Raw genomic sequence first — 19,039 nt, forward strand, 5'->3', positions numbered from 1 at the left:
CCCTAGAATTTCAACAGGCAAGTTGTGTTTCAAAATTGGTCCCTGTTTAAAGAATACTTCATCTATTTCCCTTCTTTCATTCATAAACATATTATTTTCATGGTCTAACAAATATTGTTCTAAAGGATCATTAGGAGGCACAGCAATAGAAGCAAGACCAATAATTTCATCTTTACTAGGCAATTCTTTATCATGGGGTTGTCTACGAAATTTAGTAAGTTAAATTCATGAGACATATTCCCTAAACCAACAGAAACAAAATCCTTTTTGCAGTCTATCTTAGCATTAACAGTATTCAAGAAGGGTCTACCAAATATAATGGGACAAAAGTCATCTTGTGGGGAACCAAGAACAAGAAAATCAGCAGGATATTTAACTTTCCCACACAAGACTTCAACATCTCTAACAATCCCAACTGGTGAAATAGTATATCTATTGGCAAGCTTAATTGTAACATCTATTTCCTCTATCTCAGCAGGTGCAATATCATGCATAATTTCTTTGTATAAGGAATGAGGTATTGCACTCGCACTAGCACCCATATCACATAACCCATGATAGCAATGATCTCCTATTTTAACAGAAATAACAGGCATACCTACAACAGGTCTATGTTTATTTCTAGTGTCTGGTCTAGCAATTCTAGTAGCTTCATCACAGAAGTAAATAACATGCCCCTCAATATTATCAGCCAAGAGATCTTTAACCATAGAAATACTAGGTTCAACTTTAATTTTCTCAGAGTGTGTAGGTGTTCTAGTATTACTTTTACGAACCACGATTGAAGCTTTAGCATGATCCTTTATTCTAACAGGGAAAGGTGGTTTCTCAATATAAGCAGTAGGAACAACAAGATCAACATTATAAGTGATAGTCTTTTCTTCAACTTTAATAGGTGCAACTACTTTTACTTCAATGGGAGGATTATATTTAAAACACTTCTCCTTAGGGAGATCAACATGAGTAGCAAAGGATTCACAGAAAGAAGCTACTATCTCAGAGTAAAGTCCATATTTAGTGCTAAATTCACGAAAGGCATCGGTATCCATAAAAGATTTAACACAATCAAACTTTGGGGTTATACCTGACTCCTTACCTTTGTCGAGATCCCAATCTTTAGAGTTGTGTTTAATTCTCTCCAATAAATCCCATTAGAATTCAATAATCTTCATCATAAAAGAACCAGTACAAGAAGTATCAAGCATGGAGCGATTATTGAGAGAGAGCCGAGCATAAAATTTTTGAATAATAATTTCTCTTTAGAGCTCATGATTGGAGCATGAATATAACATTTACTTAAGCCTCCCCCAAGCTTGAGCGATGCTTTCTCCTTCGCGAGGCCAAAAATTATATATATAATTACGATCACGATGAACAAGATGCATAGGATAAAACTTCTGATGAAATTCCAATTTCAATCGGTTGTAGTTCCATGATCCCATATCATCACATAGCCTAAACCATGTCAATGCCTTTCCCTTCAAAGATAAAGGGAATACCTTTTTCTTGATAACATCCTCGGGCATACCTGCAAACTTAAATAATCCACAAACTTCATCCACATAGATTAGGTGCAAATCAGGATGTAATGTTCCATCACCTGTAAAATGATTAGCTAGCAGTTTCTCTATCATACCCGAAGGAATTTCAAAGTAAACATTTTCAGTAAGTTCAGTAGGTTGAGGAGCAACTCTTTGCTCTACTGGTCGGGGTGAAGATACCCCGAACAAGCCCCTCAAAGGATTATGTTCCATAGTAACAAGTGACAGTAAATTTCAGCACACTATATAAATGTTTCCTTACCAAATTCCACCTACCAAAGGCGCTTCACTCCCTGGCAACGGCGCCAGAAAAGAGTCTTGATGACCCACGAGTATAGGGCATCTATCGTAGTCCTTTCGATAAGTAAGAGTGTCAAACCCAATGAGGAGCAGAAGGAAATGATAAGCAGTTTTCAGTAAGGTATTCTCTGTAAGCACTGAAATTATCGGTAGCAGATAGTTTTGTGATAAGGTAATTTGTAACGGGTAACAAGTAATAAAAGTAAATAAGGTGCAGAAAGATGGCCCAATCCTTTTTGTAGCAAAGTACAAGCCTGGACAAACTCTTATATAAAGGAAAGCGCTCCCGAGGACACGTGAGAATTATTATCAAGCTAGTTTTCATCACGTTCATATGATTCACGTTCGGTACTTTGATAATTTGATATGTGGGTGGACCGGTGCTTGGGTACTGCCCTTCCTTGGACAAGCATCCCACTTATGATTAACCCCTCTTGCAAGCATCCGCAACTACAAAAGAAGTATTAAGGTAAACCTAACCATAGCATGAAACATATGGATCCAAATCAGCCCCTTACGAAGCAACTCATAAACTAGGGTTTAAGCTTCTGTTACTCTAGCAACCCATCATCTACTTATTACTTCCCAATGCCTTCCTCTAGGCCCAAACAATGGTGAAGTTTCATATAGTCGACGCTCACATGACACCACTAGAGGATAGACAACATACATCTCATCAAAATATGGAACGAATACCAAATTCACATGACTACTTATAGCAAGACTTCTCCCATGTCCTTAGGAACAAAAGTAACTACTCACAAATCATATTCATGTTCATAATCAGAGGGGTATTAATATGAATAAAGGATCTGAACATATGATCTTCCACCGAATAAACCAACTAGCATCAACTACAAAGAGTAATCAACACTACTAGCAACCCACAGGTACCAATCTGAGGTTTTGAGACAAAGATTGGATACAAGAGATGAACTAGGGTTTGAGATGAGATGGTTCTGGTGAAGATGTTGATGGAGATTGTCCCCCTCCCGATGAGAGGATCGATGATCATGATGATGATGGTGATGATTTCCCCCTCTCGGAGGGACGTTTCCGCGGCAGAACAGCTCCACCGGAGCCCTAGATTGGTTCCGCCAAGATTCCGCCTCATGGCGGCGGAGTTTCGTCCCGTGAGCTTGCTTATGATTTTTTCTCGGACGAAAGACTTCATATAGCAAAAGATGGGCACCGGAGGCCTGCCAGGGGGCCCACGAGGCAGGGGGCGCGCCCAAGGGGGTAGGGCGCACCCCCCACCCTCGTGGCCAGGGTGTGGGCCCCCTCTGGTAAATTCTTTCACCAGTATCTTTTATATATTCCAAAACGTGCTCCAGTGAATTTTTAGGACTTTTGGAGTTGTGCAGAATAGGTCTCTAATATTTGCACCTTTTCCAACCCAGAATTCCAGCTGTCGGCATTCTCCCTCTTCATGTAAACGTTGTAAACTAAGAGAGAATAGGCATACGTATTGTGACATATGTGTAATAACAGCCCATAATGCAATAAATATCGATATAAAGCATGATGCAAAATGGACGTATCACTTGGCTACATTGTAAAGATGATATGCCCCATTGTGGAGCACCTTGGTGATGATGAAGGGTCCTTCCCAAGCAGGGGCAAGCTTGTGAGGTTTCTACTGATGCACTCAGAGCACAAGGTCTCCTTCCTGAAATGCTCGACCTTTGACGTTTCGGCATGGAATCGACGAAGGTCTTGCTAATAAATGGTCGACCGGATTAACGTCATCTTTCGTTCCTCTTCCAGAAGGTCAATAACATATTTTCGTGCTTGCTCTGCTTCGACCTCTGAGAAAATTTCCACTCGAGGGGCGTTGTGCGGCAAATCACTCAGAAGCACGGCTTCGGCCCCGTACACCATGAAGAAAGGGGTTCGACCAGTCAACCTATTGGAAGTCGTCATTAATCCCACCCGAACGGATGGTAACTCGGTCACCCAACCCCCAGGTGCATGCTTGAGGTCGCACATCAATCGGGGTTTCAACCCTTGGAGGATCAAACCATTTGCTCTTTCAGCTTGCCCATTCGACTGTGGGTGCGCAATGGATGTGTAATTGAGCCGAGTGCCTTTGGAAGCACAATATGCTCTGAACTCATCAGAATCAAAGTTTCAGCCGTTGTCCGTAATGATGATGTGCGGAACCCCATATCAGAACACCAATTCTTTGATGAAACTAATGGTCGTACTTGAGTCTAAGTTCTTGATAGGTTTTGCTTCAATCCACTTAGTGAACTTGTCGGCTACCACGAGCAAATGAGTGAAACCACTTTTGCCGGCTCTCAAAGGCCCAACCATGTCCAGTCCCCACACCGCAAATGGCCAGATGAGTGGGATAGTCTTCAGAGCTGATGCAGGTTTGTGGGACATGTTTGAGTAAAACTGGCAACCTTCACACTTGTCAACTATATCTTTCGCCATTTCGTTCACCCATGGCCAATAGAATCCAGCTCGGTATGCTTTAGCCATGATGGTCCGAGAGGATGCATGGTGACCACAGGTCCTCGAGTGAATCTCGTTCAAGATTAGTCGACCTTCCTCTGGAGAGATACATCGTTGGGCTACACTAGTTACACTTTCTCTGAAAAGTTTTCCACCTATAACTGTAAAGGCTTTGGATCTGCGGACGATCTGACGAGCCTCATACTCATCCTCTGGAAGCTCCTGCCTGAGCAGATAAGAAATGTATGGCACTGTCCAGTCGGGGGTGATTGCTAAAACTTCCATGATCAGGTCGACCACCGCTGGCACTTCAACTTCAGTTAGATTGGTTTGAACTTATTGGTTGTGGGGGATCTTCCGTAAAGGGATCTTCTTGTACTAACGGGGTGTGGAGGTGGTCCAAGAACACATTACTGGGGATAGGCTTCCGAGTGGAACCTACCTTCGCCAGATCATCAACTGCTTGATTCTTGAGTCGGGGAATGTGGTGGAGCTCCAATCCTTCAAACTTCTTTTCTAATTTTCTCACTGCATTGCAGTATCTAGTCATGGCAGGGCTCCTGATATCCCACTCCTTCATCACTTGATTGACTACCAAATCTGAGTCACCATAAACCATCAGGCGATGGACGCCGAGTGAGATGGCCATACGCAACCCATACAAAAGTGCTTCGTACTCAGCTTCATTATTGGAGGAATCAAAATGAATCTGGAGAACATAACTGAGCTTGTCACCACTTGGGGATACTAGAACCACTCCGGCACCAGAACCATTCAACATCTTAGATCCATCAAAGAACATGGTCCAGTGTTCCCAGTGAACTTGAGTCGGTTGCTGCCGCTCAATCCACTAGGCCAAGAAATCTGCAATTGCTTGAGACTTAATCGCCTTTTTTGCTTCGAACTTGATATCCAGAGGAAGGAGTTCAATCGCCCATTTGGCCACTCGACCTGTTGCATCTCGATTGTTCAAAATTTCTGACAATGGAGCGTCGCTGACGAATGAAATCAAGTGGTCTGCGAAGTAATGTGCAACTTTCTTCGTGGTCAGATAAACTCCGTAGACTAGCTTCTGGTAATGCGGATACCTTTGCTTGGATGGAGTCAAGACTTCAGAGATGTAATATACTGGACGCTGAACTTTGTAGGCTTTGCCTTCTTACTCCCACTCAACCATGAGCACTGTGATGACAACCTGTCCAGTGGCTGCGATATACAACAATAGAGGCTCTTTGCTGACTGAGGCAGCAAGCACCGACTGGGTGGAAAGCAGGGCTTTGAGCTCTAGAAACGCTGCTTCGGCTTCGGGAGTCCACTCGAAAGTATCAGATTTCTTCATCAATCGGTAAAGAGGCAACGCCTTTTCACTGAGACGTGAAATGAACCGACTCAATGCAGCCAAACAACCAGTAAGCTTCTGAACGTCATGCACACGCACAGGGCGTTTCATTCAGAGAATTGCTCCAATCTTTTCCAGGTTTGCATCGATCCCTCGTTCGGAAATGAGAAAACTGAGTAACTTTCCTCTTGGGACTCCAAATGTGCATTTCAACAGATTGAGCTTGATATCATATCTTCTTAGGTTGGCAAATGTTTCAGCGAGATCAACCAGTAGGTCGGAACCTTTGCGTGACTTGACCACGATATCATCCATGTACGCTTCCACGTTTCTACTGATTTGAGTGAGCAGGCACTTCTGAATCATGCGCATGAACGTGGCACCAGCATTCTTGAGACCAAAAGGCATGGTAACATAGAAAAAACACCTGAATGGGGTGATGAAGGCCGTTTTTATTTCATCGGGCCCGTACAGACGGATCTGGTGGTACCCGGGATATGCATCCAAAAAGGACAAACGCTCACACCCCGCAGTCGAGTTGACAATCTGATCGATGTGAGGGAGAGGAAAATGATCTTTCGGGCAGGCCCGATTGATATGCTTGAAGTCGATACACATACGAAGTGAATCATCTTTCTTGGGGACCATGATGATGTTCATGAGCCACTCGGAGTGGTATATCTCGCGAATGAACTTAGCTGACAGGAGCCGAGCACTTCCTCGCCAATTGCCTTCCTTTTCTCCACGGCGGACCGATGGAGATGTTCCTTGACGGGTCCTGCTTTTGGGTCGACACGCAAACGGAGCTCAGCCAGTCCCCTGGGTACACCTGGCATGTCACATGGCTTCCATGTAAGGATGTCCCAGTTCTCACGGAGGAACTGGATGAGCGCTTCTTCCTATTTGTTGCCGAGTGTTTTTGAAATGTGATTTGGAGCCGCAGAGGGATCTTCCGGGTGAATGTGGACTGGCTTTGTTTCCCCGGCCAACTGAAATGCTAACTCTGAGGCGGGTTTCTTAGCCCACAACAAATCACTCGGGTCGGCCTTTTTCTTGTACTCTTCCAGCTCCACCACTGCCATCTGCTCGTCAGCAATTTTGCAACCCTTCTGGAGGCATTCCTCTACTCTCTTTCGATTCCCCGTGACTGTGATCATGCCTTTGGGTCCAGGCATCTTCAACTTAAGATACATGTAACATGGGCGGGCCATGAAACAAGCATATGCGGGTCTGCCTAGAATAGCATGATAGGCATTGTGAAAATCCACCACTTCAAATGTCAACTTGGCCTTGCGGTAATTCTTGGAATCACCAAAAACCACATCAAGAACGATCTGTCCGAGTGACTCTACCTTCTTTCCTGGGATGAATCCATGGAACCGCATGTTGCTCTCACTAAGCTTGGACATCGGAATGCCCATCCCTCAGAGGGTCTCAGCATACATAATGTTCAGTCCACTGCTACCATCCATGAGAACCTTAGTCAGTCGGGTGCCCCCAACGACTGGGTCGACCACCAATGCTTGTCGCCCAGGGGTAGCAACATGTGTTGGGTGATTGGACTGGTCGAATTTAATGGGAGTCTTCAACCACTTCAAGTACATCGTAGTTGCCAGAGCAACCATGTTTACTTCTCTGTTGATAACCTTCAGTCGACTTTTGCTCTCAACGTCGGCAAAAATCACCAAAGTAGCGTTTACATTGGGGTAGCCATCATCTTCTTCTTCTTTTTCCTCCTTATCAGAGTCCTTCTCCGGGGGCTGACCCTCTTGGAACTGCTGCATCAGGAGCCGGCACTATCGAGTGGTATGTTTGGGCAGAATCAGGCTACCCTCTTCAGCCTTTTTTGTGTGTATATGACACGGTAAATCCAAGACGTCGTTACCTGACTGATCTTTCACCTTTTTGGGCACCCACGGCCCCTTAGGCTTTCCTTTGAACTTTCCTTGATTCAGAACTGTAGCCTCTACGGAACCTGCAACTTCTGCTTTATGCTTCTGTTTCCGACTGGTGTTTCTACCTCCGGTGTCCTGGTCGACTGGTTTCCCTTTACCATTACGGAGTCAGTCTTCTTCTTCACCATTTGCATACCGAGTGGCTATTTCCATCATTTGGCCCAGAGACATGTCTCCGGATCGTCCAAACTTCAGGATGAGCTCTCTGTATCAGACGCCCTCTTTGAAGGTGCAGACTGCCTGGTGCTCTGACACATTTTCCACCACATGGTGAAGGGTAGTCCATCTCTGGATGAAATCTCTCAAAGTTTCATTCGGCTTCTAGACGCAATGTTGTAGTTCGGTCAGCCCAGCAGGTCGCTTGCACATGCCCTCGAATGTCTTGATGAACACTCGGGCCAAATCTTCCCAGCAAAGAATACTCCGAGGGGCCAACTGATTCAACCAAGCCTAGCCGAACCTTCAAGCATCAGGGGGAGGTGCTTCATGGCCACGTCGTCGTTACCCCCGCCAATTTGAATTGCCACTCGGTAATCCTCTAGCCAAGTATCTGGCTTCGACTCACCAGTGAACTTGCTTACTCCGGCGGCCAATCTGAAGTTGGGAGGGATCTCGGCGGCCCTGATGGCCCTGCTGAAACACTCGGGCCCTAAAACAAATGCTCTGCTATTGACTGGACGATCTCTTTCCTGACCTTCCCTGTGTGCTCTGCCTCTGTCGACCAAACCCTGAATAAGAACAGACCTTGCATCAAATCCAGGCCCTCTTGGGTTGATTGGAGCTCTCTGCTCGTCACCATACGTGCGCCTGCCATCATACCGTCGGGGCGCGTATGACCCGCCTCTCGGAGGAGGTGTAGGCACTCGACGGCGGTCATCACGAGGATCAAACTGCCCGTAGCCCCGACCAAGGTACTGATCTTGGTGGTAACCACGATCTTCACACCACGGAGGCGATCTTGGGCTATGCGCCGACTGAACTGTATCTTCAACCACAAATCTGCTATGGATTCTATTGCGCGACTGAGAAACAGCTGAGTTCTGTTCACCCGCCACTCAGTGCAGCACTCGGATCTGTAGTAAACCTCTACCAGCTTCTGAAAGATGGCTGAATTGACTCTGCTATATGTGCCGCAGCTGCAAGATTTTGGACCGGAGTGCGGTATACCTGTGGTTCAGGCGAAAATAGTTGTCGTGGCCGTCGACTCGATCCAGGGATCTGCTGACAGGCATGTTCGTTGAGTGAATGTTGGATATTCTCCAGACGCGCGCGCTCGGCCAAGGTGGCCAGGCGCGCATCCTCCAAGGCCCGAGCCTCAGAGGTCTCCCCAACAATGGGGGTCTGAAGCGCCTCCACGTTGCGGCGATGCAGCTCTTCCCTCTGCTCCAAACTGAGGGCTTGGGGATGATATTCATCATCACCGTACGACGGGTCGTCACCGTTGCCGCCACCGCCGCTGCGAGGGAACCCAGGTGGGCTGCGACGTGAGTCGACCAAGAGGACTTCTGCCGCAGGGTCACTGCTTCCACACTCAGAAATTGTGTCCACGGAACTAGTCGACAGATCGAATGGCCCATAGAGAGATTCGTCGGGCTCGATTGCCACAACTTGAGAGGTGGTCGACTGGCGAGCCACTACATGCTTCACCCATCGCTGGAGCCGCGATCGATTGATCGCTTGCGATGGCGTACAGCGGGGAGCATGGACACTGCAGGAGCCGACCGATACTGGGTCGATGATTGTCGCACCAGGACACCGCAGGTGCTCACGCGGAAGTGCGCCATCCCGCGGATGGGAAGGGCCTCTACATTGAGGGGGCCTTCTTGGAGCCAGGAGGAGTCATCAACGATGAATACGAGCGCACCGAGATGGATCCCATGGCTCAAAGCCAAACCACCACCAGAAACCATTTTGGTGGGGATCGGAAAAACTGCAACCTCACCGGAAGTCGCTAAGACACGGCCCCATGGTGGGCGCCAACTATCATGGGAGTGAGTCTGACAGTAAGATTAGGGGGTACGTAGGAGGAGGCAAGGCCCTAGCTACGGTGAGGTTGTACACGCAAGTTTCATGAGTTTAGGCCCCTCTCGAAGGAGGTAACAGCCCTATGTCTCGGTGCCTCGGAGGCTTGTCGACTGGATTATGTGTGAGAGTTACAGGGGGTGCGAACCCTTGTGCCAGAGGAGGGGGTGGCTTATATAGAGTGCTCCAGGCCCCTCCAGCCCTCGGTTACACAGGGTTCAATGTGAGTTAAGACAGGGGCGTTACTGGTAACGCCTGCTATTAATTATCTTTATGACTGCGGATTGAATGTCTGACCGTTGCCATCCTGGGGGACTGTTGGCCTTCTATGCTCCGAGTGATTCTTCATATGGTCAAGTAGCGTTACAATGGTCGAGTGGAATTGGGATATCCGAGTGGAATACTTCGTCAAGTGGATTCCATTTAGGGGTTGTTTCAATCGGTATCTTCTTTTGGTCTTTGTATGTCTTTGGCTCTAGGGCAGTGTCCTAGGGTAGGGTGTTTAGGACAGGCCTAAGACCCTACCCTAGGTACATGTCATCGTCAGTGGGTAAACAAATTACTATTGAGCAATTGATAGAAAAGCGCATAGTTATGACGATATCTAAGGCAATGATCATGAATATAGGCATCACGTCTGTGACGAGTAGACCGACTCCTGCCTGCATCTACTACTATTACTCCACACATCGACCACTATCCAGCATGCATCTAGTGTATTAAGTTAACAAGAACGGAGTAACGCCTTAAGCAAGATGACATGATGTAGAGGGATAGATCCAATCAATATGAATAAACCCCACTTTTGTAACTTTAATGGCAAAAATACAAATACGTGTCATGTCCCTTTCTGTCTCTGGGAATAAGCACCGCAAGAGTGAACCCATTACAAAGCACCTCTCCCATGGCAAGAAAAATCAATCTAGTTGGCAAAACCAAATCAATAGATCGGAGAGAAATACAAAGCTATCTTAGCCATGCATAAAAGAGGTGTCCGTTGAATGTTAATCCAATCGTCGTGCTGCTTCTTCAACTTCTGATCTGTTTGTTCCAGCCGCCCAAACTAGCTTCGGCCGCACTACCTCCTCCCGCCTCCGGTGGACGGCTGTGATGCCACGCAGGCATAACCGCCCCACCCTACTCCCACCATTGGTCAGTCCTTCCCTCTACTCACCCACACCCCCTGTTATTCTCCAACGATGACAAACTTACACCACACCCGAACCAGTGAACCCTCATACTCCCCTCCGCGTGGGAATCCACCTTCCTCGTGTCTCTGCATCGTTCCCTTCCTAGGCCTCGTCGTCGTCCACCGCCTTGATGCTCTCAGCGCGGCCTGGTCAACGGGGTCAACAAACGACAGTCATCAAAAGAGGACTGTAGTCGGTGAGGCTGACAGTTGGACCCACCAGCTACATCTTTGAACACAAGGAAGTGCCTCCATATTACGTGGAAAAAAAATTATTCCTCTCCCTGACAGCTGGGACCTACCAGCTATAGCTTCGTACGGAAGGAAGTGCGTCCTTATCCTCCCTGACAGCTGGGACCCACTCAGTCGAAGCATAAGTATTGTTGTTTGTCTGGTCACGAACGTGTACGTACATACTGATGGATCGATCTGTCTCAACGATGAACCATGGCCAAGCAATCAGCGACACGTGTAGTAGTAGAGCCCCGACATTGCAGTTCAGGCAGTCCCTTGTAAACCGTGTACAAGTACGTACATACGGATGGGGTCTCGTACGCATACTCATGCATATGTATGGCCAGGGCACGTGTACATGGAGAGGAAGCGGAACAGCCGAAACAGGGCCCGGAGTACCGCAGAACAGAGGAAACGGCCTTCTGTTCGACTGCCTATGGTCGAAACGGGATCCTGTTCACCAGGAGGGGTCTAACATACTACAAAATGAAGGAAACAGACTTCTATTGGAGCGCCTATGGTCGAAACTGAGTCATGTTCATCGAGAGGGGTGTGGCGTACCGCAAAACGGAGGAAACAGACTTCTGTTGGAGCGCTTACGGTCGAAACGGGGTCATGTTCATCGGAAGGGGTGTGGCGTACCGCAAAAGGGGACTCCACAGGCTAATTTTCATCCACCATATACCGCCTCGCTCCAGCCTCCACGAGCTACTGTTTATCCATCGTCGACTTCCTCCAGTCTCCACCTACAGTTTTTCATCCACCGCATCTTCCTCCTGCCTCCACCAGCCACTGTTCATCCACATGCTAATGTTCATCCATCCTCCACCAACTACTGTTCGTAGAGCCTCAACAGGGTCCTGTTCATCCACCCTCAACTGGCTGGGGTGTGGCGACCTCCTCGGGGTCCTGTTCATCTAGTGGCAATGGCCTACTGCCACGGGGTCTTGTTCATCCAACCCCCATCGGGAACTGTTCATCCACAGCCAACCAACCGGCTCGACTCACACGTCTCGACTCGTTCTACATACAGCGCATGGTAGCAATGGTCACTGATCATCGAGAGGCAAGCCAACACCGGCTGGCTACACCTCGCACGGGGGCTCAATCGGCTTCAGTAAGCAGCAGCAATGATCAATTGCTCGGGTTCAGTTAGCAACAGCAGCGAAGGAATCGCTCCGGTGCAGTCAGCAGCAGCAGTGAATGAATTGCTCAGGTTCACTTAACAGCCAAGAGATCGATCGATCACTCAGGTTCAGTAACATAGCTAGTGCGGTCACTCGGGTTCAGTTAGAGCCAATGCCTCACACACACATGCGTACAAGAGAGAAACGCGCAAACCACAACGCATTGCTCGGCCCCGACCACCCACCGTAACCGGTAACTCCCCAATATTTTCCTCGCCTTCGCTTCTACCATGATTTTTTCGTCATGGACGGCCCAAAGAATGTCATGCAGATGCATATCCGACCCGCCCAGGATGAAAAGACAATTTTCTGTCATCATTTTTTGTCATAGATGTAGGAGCCCACCACATCTATGATGATACATGTTTTTATCACAATTATCGTCATAGAAGTGTCATAAGCATGATAGAAAAAATTCGTTCGGCCCATAATGTCATAGATGTGTCCTTTTTTGTAGTGCACCATGCTAGTCGCAGGCTACCAACAGGGAAACCATCCTATGATCGACGACGACGAAGATGAAGAAGAATAAGAAGAAGAGGGAGAAGCAGCATAAGAAGAACTCCAAAAGAAAACATGCATCGCTCTCACGTCAAAGCATCGCTTTATCTGTATATGCATCTGTTGTTGTAGTAATTTGTGAGCCACGAGGACTCGGCAATCTCAATACCATGGCTATCAAAACTAGCAAAGCTTAATGGGTATGAAATGGTTAAGTGATGAGGTTGCAGCAAGCACTAAGCACTTTTATGTGGCTAACTTATGAGTACAAGAGTAAGAAGATTAAACTACGCATAACGGACATGAACTAGTAATGATCAAGAAGTGATCCTGAACACCTGCTTATAAGTCAAACATAACCCACAATGTTCTCTTCCCGAACTCCCTAAAAAATAGACGATCACAGTTATGCACGCGGTTGGTGTATTTTATTTGAATTTAGTGTCAAGTTCTCTACAACCGGATATTATAAATTCTCAAGTCGCCACATAACTACGGGCACAACTTTCTGGAGGATATAACCCTGCAGGGGTGTCCCAACTTAGTCCATCACAAACTCTCACGAACAGCGTTGGAAAGACCTCAACCTCGAGATAGCTCGAAGTATCCTAGGAATCTCGATGCACAAGACATTTCGACAATGGTAAAAGAAAACCAGCAAGACCTCCCGATGTGTCGATGGTCCCGATAGGAGTCACGTATCTCGTTCTCAGGACACCACGGATAAACGAAGCTTACAGTTAACTGAGACCCAAGTTTCCAAGGGGGTGCCACAAGGTGCTTTGTTTTGAACCAACACTCATAAGGAGCATTGGCCCGGGTCATTGATTAATTATCCACAGGAGCCAACAAGTCTCTATGCAAGTTTTAGTTGTTATTAGGCAAATTTAAAACCAAATTGGGTCTTGCTGGAAGAGTTTAATTCAAAGCGAACTGTCTAGAGGGGCCCATAAACCCCAATCGTGTTAGGAACGCTACTAAGGAACATAACGCCGGTATGACGGAAACTAGGGCGGCATGAGTGGAACAAAACACCAGGCAAAAGGTCGAGCCTTCCACACACAACCAAGTATATAGATGCATTAATTAAATAAGAGATATTGTGATATCCCATGATATCCATGTCCCAATATGGAACAATCTGCAACTAGCAACGCTATAAGTGGGGCTAATCAAAGCGGTAACATAACCGAACAACGGTTTTCTAGGAAGGTGGGAGTTAGAGGCTTATCATGGCACATTGGAAGGCGGACAAACAAGTGGTAGGTAGCGTGACATAGCTATAGCATCGAGACAACCAGCAAACAAAGATGGTAGTGTAGCCAAGATAATGATCATCTTGCCTGAAATCCCACTTGGAAGAAGAACGAATCCATAGAGTAGACGAACCAACATAGACGAATGAATCTTCACACTCGCAACGATATCAGAACTATCGAGAAAAAGCACAACCAGAAAGAAGCAAACAACACGGTAAACACATAAGCATAAGTATGAAATAATGCAAAATCAAGTATGATGCATGTCCGATTTAAATAGGCATGACATGGAAAAATGCACAAACAATCACTACACATGAGATGAAGCTCAATATGCAACGAGTTGCATATTGACAAACTCCACATTAAATTATTTCGTTCACTTCCATTTATGTACATGACAAGATTAAATGTTGTTTAAAATGGCAAGATGTGAAGCATAATGCAACTACCCATCTAGGCAAGATTAAATGAGGCCAGAAATAACACATAACGATTCCGAAAAAAAACCATATGCAATTTTCGAAATTGGTACTATTCTGTCTAAAACACAATGTTAAAGTTGTTAAATAACAAAGTAATGTGCACCATGTTAATCTACACATTTTTCTAGTCGATTTACATATATAGATTATTTAATTCAGAGCTACAGTTAATTAGTTATGAAATAAACAATTTTAGCATGTCATTTATGCAAATTCATGCAAACAATAATTTTAAACATTTTTAACATGGATGAAAGTTAGATATCGTGGAACTACATGAAATTCTACCCAAGTTTCATATATGACATGTTTTATTACGATGCACGGTTATTTAGTTGTGAGCATTTTAAAACAGTCGCATTTTTCTGTAATTATGCAATGCACTGGACAATAGAGAAATTCGCCGAGATCTAAAAAAACATCTACGGGCTGAATCTGGTGCACTACTGGGCCAAACAGAAACATGCGCAACATATAATAGAGCGCTCAGGGGCGATGGATAGTGAGGCAGCGCTCACCAAAGGCCTAACAGGCAAATCCTAAACGGCGCCCGCTGCGCCCGTTTCTTCAGGTTTCGCAAACGGGCGCACACCCCTCCGCCTCGCTGGGCCGGCCCGTTCTACTTTGTCTTTTTTTCTCTTAAAACGCTCTGTTAAAACGCAAAAACTGAGAGTACACTAAGGTCAACCAACTGGCCACCCCCGCCACATGTGTTTTGTAACTGCTTTTTACTTCATTTGTTCTTTCCTTTTCCTTTTTTCTAGCAATAGTTCTCTTTGTTTTCTTTTTTTTTCTCGGAACAGCTTTTGTTTGGTTCTTTTTTCTTTTAGCTAAATGCGTGAATATTTATTAAAATTCATGAACTATTTTTCAAAAGTGTTGAATTTTTTTTTCTTGTTTTCAAAAATGTGTGAACGTATTTTATAATATTTGATGAACTTTTTGCAAGTTTAGTGAACTTTTTTCAAATTCAATGAACTTTTTTCAAACTTGATGAACTTTTTTCAAAGTTGATGAACTATTGTTCAAATTTGATGAACTTTTTTCAAAGTCGATGAACTTTTTTGTAACTCGATGAACTTTTTTCAAACTCAATGAACTTTTTTCGAAGTTGATGAACTATTGTTCAAATTTGATGAACTTTTTTCAAAGTCGATGAACTTTTTTCAAACTCAATGAACTTTTTTCGAAGTGGATGAACTGTTTTTCAAATTTGATGAACTTTTTTCAAAATCGATGAACTTTTTTGTAACTCAATGAACTTTTTCATTTTTGATGAACTTTTTTCGTTATTTTGTTTTCAAATTCGACCACCGATATTTTTTTCCAGAAAAGTTCGTGAACATTTTTGAAAAACGATGAGCTCCTTTTCAAATTCATGAACTGTTTCCCAAATTAGTGTACTTTTTAATTTTTAATGACTTTTTGTATTTGTGAACTTTTTTGAATACATTAACTTTTTCGTATTTGTTCTTTTTATTTTAATATGCGAGTGTTTTTAATATGTGAACTTAATTTTTTTGTTTACTTTGAAGAACACATTTTCCAAAAATGTTTTGAAATAATTCAAGAATCAAAGTGCTACAGTAAATGATATACCTTTTTTTTTTTGAGAAACCAGTAAACGATATAACTCTGCTCTTAAATTGTTTGTCCTGTAATTAGTCGCCAGTACCTAGTTGGCGTGGTGGCTAGCCGTGCTCGATCGTTGTACTCGCGGCACGAGTTCAATCCACCAGATCGCTACTTATTGTGTTATTTTTCTTGCGCTGCCTGTGAGCGAGCGAACAGTGTTGCTGGGCTGGCCCATGTACCACCACCATCGAGCGCCAGTAATCAAAACCCGCGCTGAGAGCGCCGGTTAGAAGCTCCCAGTCTAACAGGCCGGCTCGGTGGGGCGGCGAAGCTGGCCTGGCGCGCTGCGGAGCGGCAGACTGGGCCGGCTGGCTGAGGCGCTCGGCTGTCGAATTGTGGGCCGAAGGGCACAGGAGGCTAGGCCTTGGGGGGGACCACGGCCCGCGCGTGGAGGCGCGGTCAACGGGAGCGAGACACGGGTAGAGGCGCTCGCTGAGCTGAGGCAGCGACTTCGATGCACAGGACGCCGGCGGCAGCGGGACTTGGCGAACTCCGGCGAAGAAGGCGATGCGGGAGGGATTCCAGCGAGAAGGCATGTATATGATTGAGTTCGGCAGCGGGGCAACATGACGGTCCAGATCATGTGTCGTGCTGGTGCTTGAAGGGCTCATGGCCATGGGTCCTGGTTGAAGGTTGCAGCGATGCGGCGCTGGGTAGAGGACTGCGGGAGGCCAGAGGACGGCGAGGATGGATGGATCCGAACATGGGGGTTCGGATCTGGGCAGTGGCGTCACTCGGAGATCGCTGGACGGAGAAAATCGACAGCGGCGGCGCCATGATCGACGGCAGAAGCTGTTGCGTGAGAGAGGAATTAGACAGAGACGGGAGAGTCAGGGAGGAAGAGAAGGGAGAAGGGCATGGCGGCGCAAGGCTGGCCTGGGCTCGGGTGGCGCGGGATCGCCGGCAGGAGGACTTGGCTGGACGGAGGCGGGGTAGTGGAGCCGCTGGTGATGGCTCGGGAGGAACGGACGAGCTCAGGGACGAGCTCCTGTGCGTGGACGCGGCAGCGGCGGCGGCTCGGGCGGTTTGGCGATTTGAGGTCGTTTCCGAGCCGTTCGATCTCCGGTCAAGCGGTTAGTATAGGTGGTCAGGTGGCCTGTGTAGATAGGTTTAGGCCGAGATAAGCGTGCAGAACGAGCGGTCAGGCACAAGATTTTTAGACCGAAAACATCCAATGGTTTGACCGGCTACAGTGTCGTTTTAGTTTAAAGATTGGTTGGGGTATCAAACGACCTCTGGATACGATAAAATTTAATAGACGGTCTACCTACATTATATTGAGACCGCGCGTCAACTTTTAACCCATTTTAATAACGTTTATTCCCACTTGTAAAATGATTAATAGGTAATGCAGCGGCCGCGTGCAAATGTGGATGGTCTGAGAGCGTTCAACGACGGCAACGGGGAGAACCGGCAACTATGAATGGATCTGATTTTTTGAAAAATGACGGCAACGGAGTGTTCATGCAACGCGAATGATACTATAATGAATGCAACAAACAAATAATTTACACGACTATTATGAAAAAGATGGAAGGCATCTGGAGCGTCGGTCTCAGGCTGTCACATCTAATATTGTGCTCAATATACTTTGTGCTTATGAAGGTGAACTAGCCATATGATTGTTGGGGAACGCAATAATTTCAAAAAAATTCCTACGCACACGCAAGATCATGGTGATGCATAGCAATGAGATGAAAGAGTGGTGTCCACGTACCCTCGTAGACCGTAAGCAAAAGCGTTATGACAACGCGGTTGATGTAGTCATACGTCTTCGTGATCGACCGATCGTGGCACTGAAGGGGAGTCTATGGGGTGTCTATGGGGTGCCCCCTCCCCCGTATACAAAGGAGTGGAGGAGGGGGAGGGGGGCGACCTCCTAGGCGCGCCCCAAGGGGAGTCCTACTCCCACCGGGAGTAGGATTCCCCCTTCCCTAGTTGGATTAGGAGAGAAGGAAGGGGGAGGAAGGAGGAAGGAAAAGGGGGGGCTGGCCCCCTTCCCAATTCGGATTGGGCTTGGGGGGGTGCGCCCCCTCCTTTGCTCACTTCTCCTCTCTCCCACTATGGCCCAATAAGGCCCATATACCTCCCGGGGAGTTTCGGTAACCTCCCGATACATCGGTAAATGCCCGATCTCATCCGGAACCATTCCGATGTCCAAATATAGTCGTCCAATATATCGATCTTTATGTCTCGACCATTTCGAGACTCCTCGTCATGTCCGTGATCATACCCCATACTCCGAACTACCTTCGGTACATCAAAACACATAAACTCATAATATGATCGTCACCGAACGTTAAGCGTGCGGACCCTACGGGTTCAAGAACTATGTAGACATGACCGAGACACGTCTCCGGTCAATAACCAATAGCGGAACCTGGATGCTCATATTGGTTCCTACATATTCTATGAAGATCTTTATAGGTCAAACCGCATAACGATATACGTTGTTCCCTTTGTCATCAGTATGCTACTTGCCCGAGATTTGATCATCGGTATCTCAATACCTAGTTCAATCTCGTTACCGGCAAGTCTCTTTACTCGTTCCATAATGCTACATCCCGTAACTAACTCATTAGCTACATTGCTTGCAAGGCTTATAGTGATGTACATTACCGAGAGGGCCCAGAGCTACCTCTCCCACAATCGGAGTGACAAATCCTAATCTCGATCTATGCCAACTCAACAAACACCATCAGAGACACCTGTAGAGCACCTTTATAATCACCCAGTTACGTTGTGACGTTTGGTAGCACATAAAGTGTTCCTCCGATATCCGGGAGTTGCATGATCTCATAGTCATAGGAACATGTATAAGTTATGGAGAAAGCAATAGCAACAAACTAAACGATCATCGTGCTAAGCTAACGGATGGGTCAAGTCAATCACATCATTCTCTAATGATGTGATCCCGTTAATCAAATGACAA

This window comes from Triticum dicoccoides, chromosome 4A, assembly GCF_002162155.2.
Source record: "Triticum dicoccoides isolate Atlit2015 ecotype Zavitan chromosome 4A, WEW_v2.0, whole genome shotgun sequence".
Lineage (NCBI taxonomy): Eukaryota > Viridiplantae > Streptophyta > Magnoliopsida > Poales > Poaceae > Triticum > Triticum dicoccoides.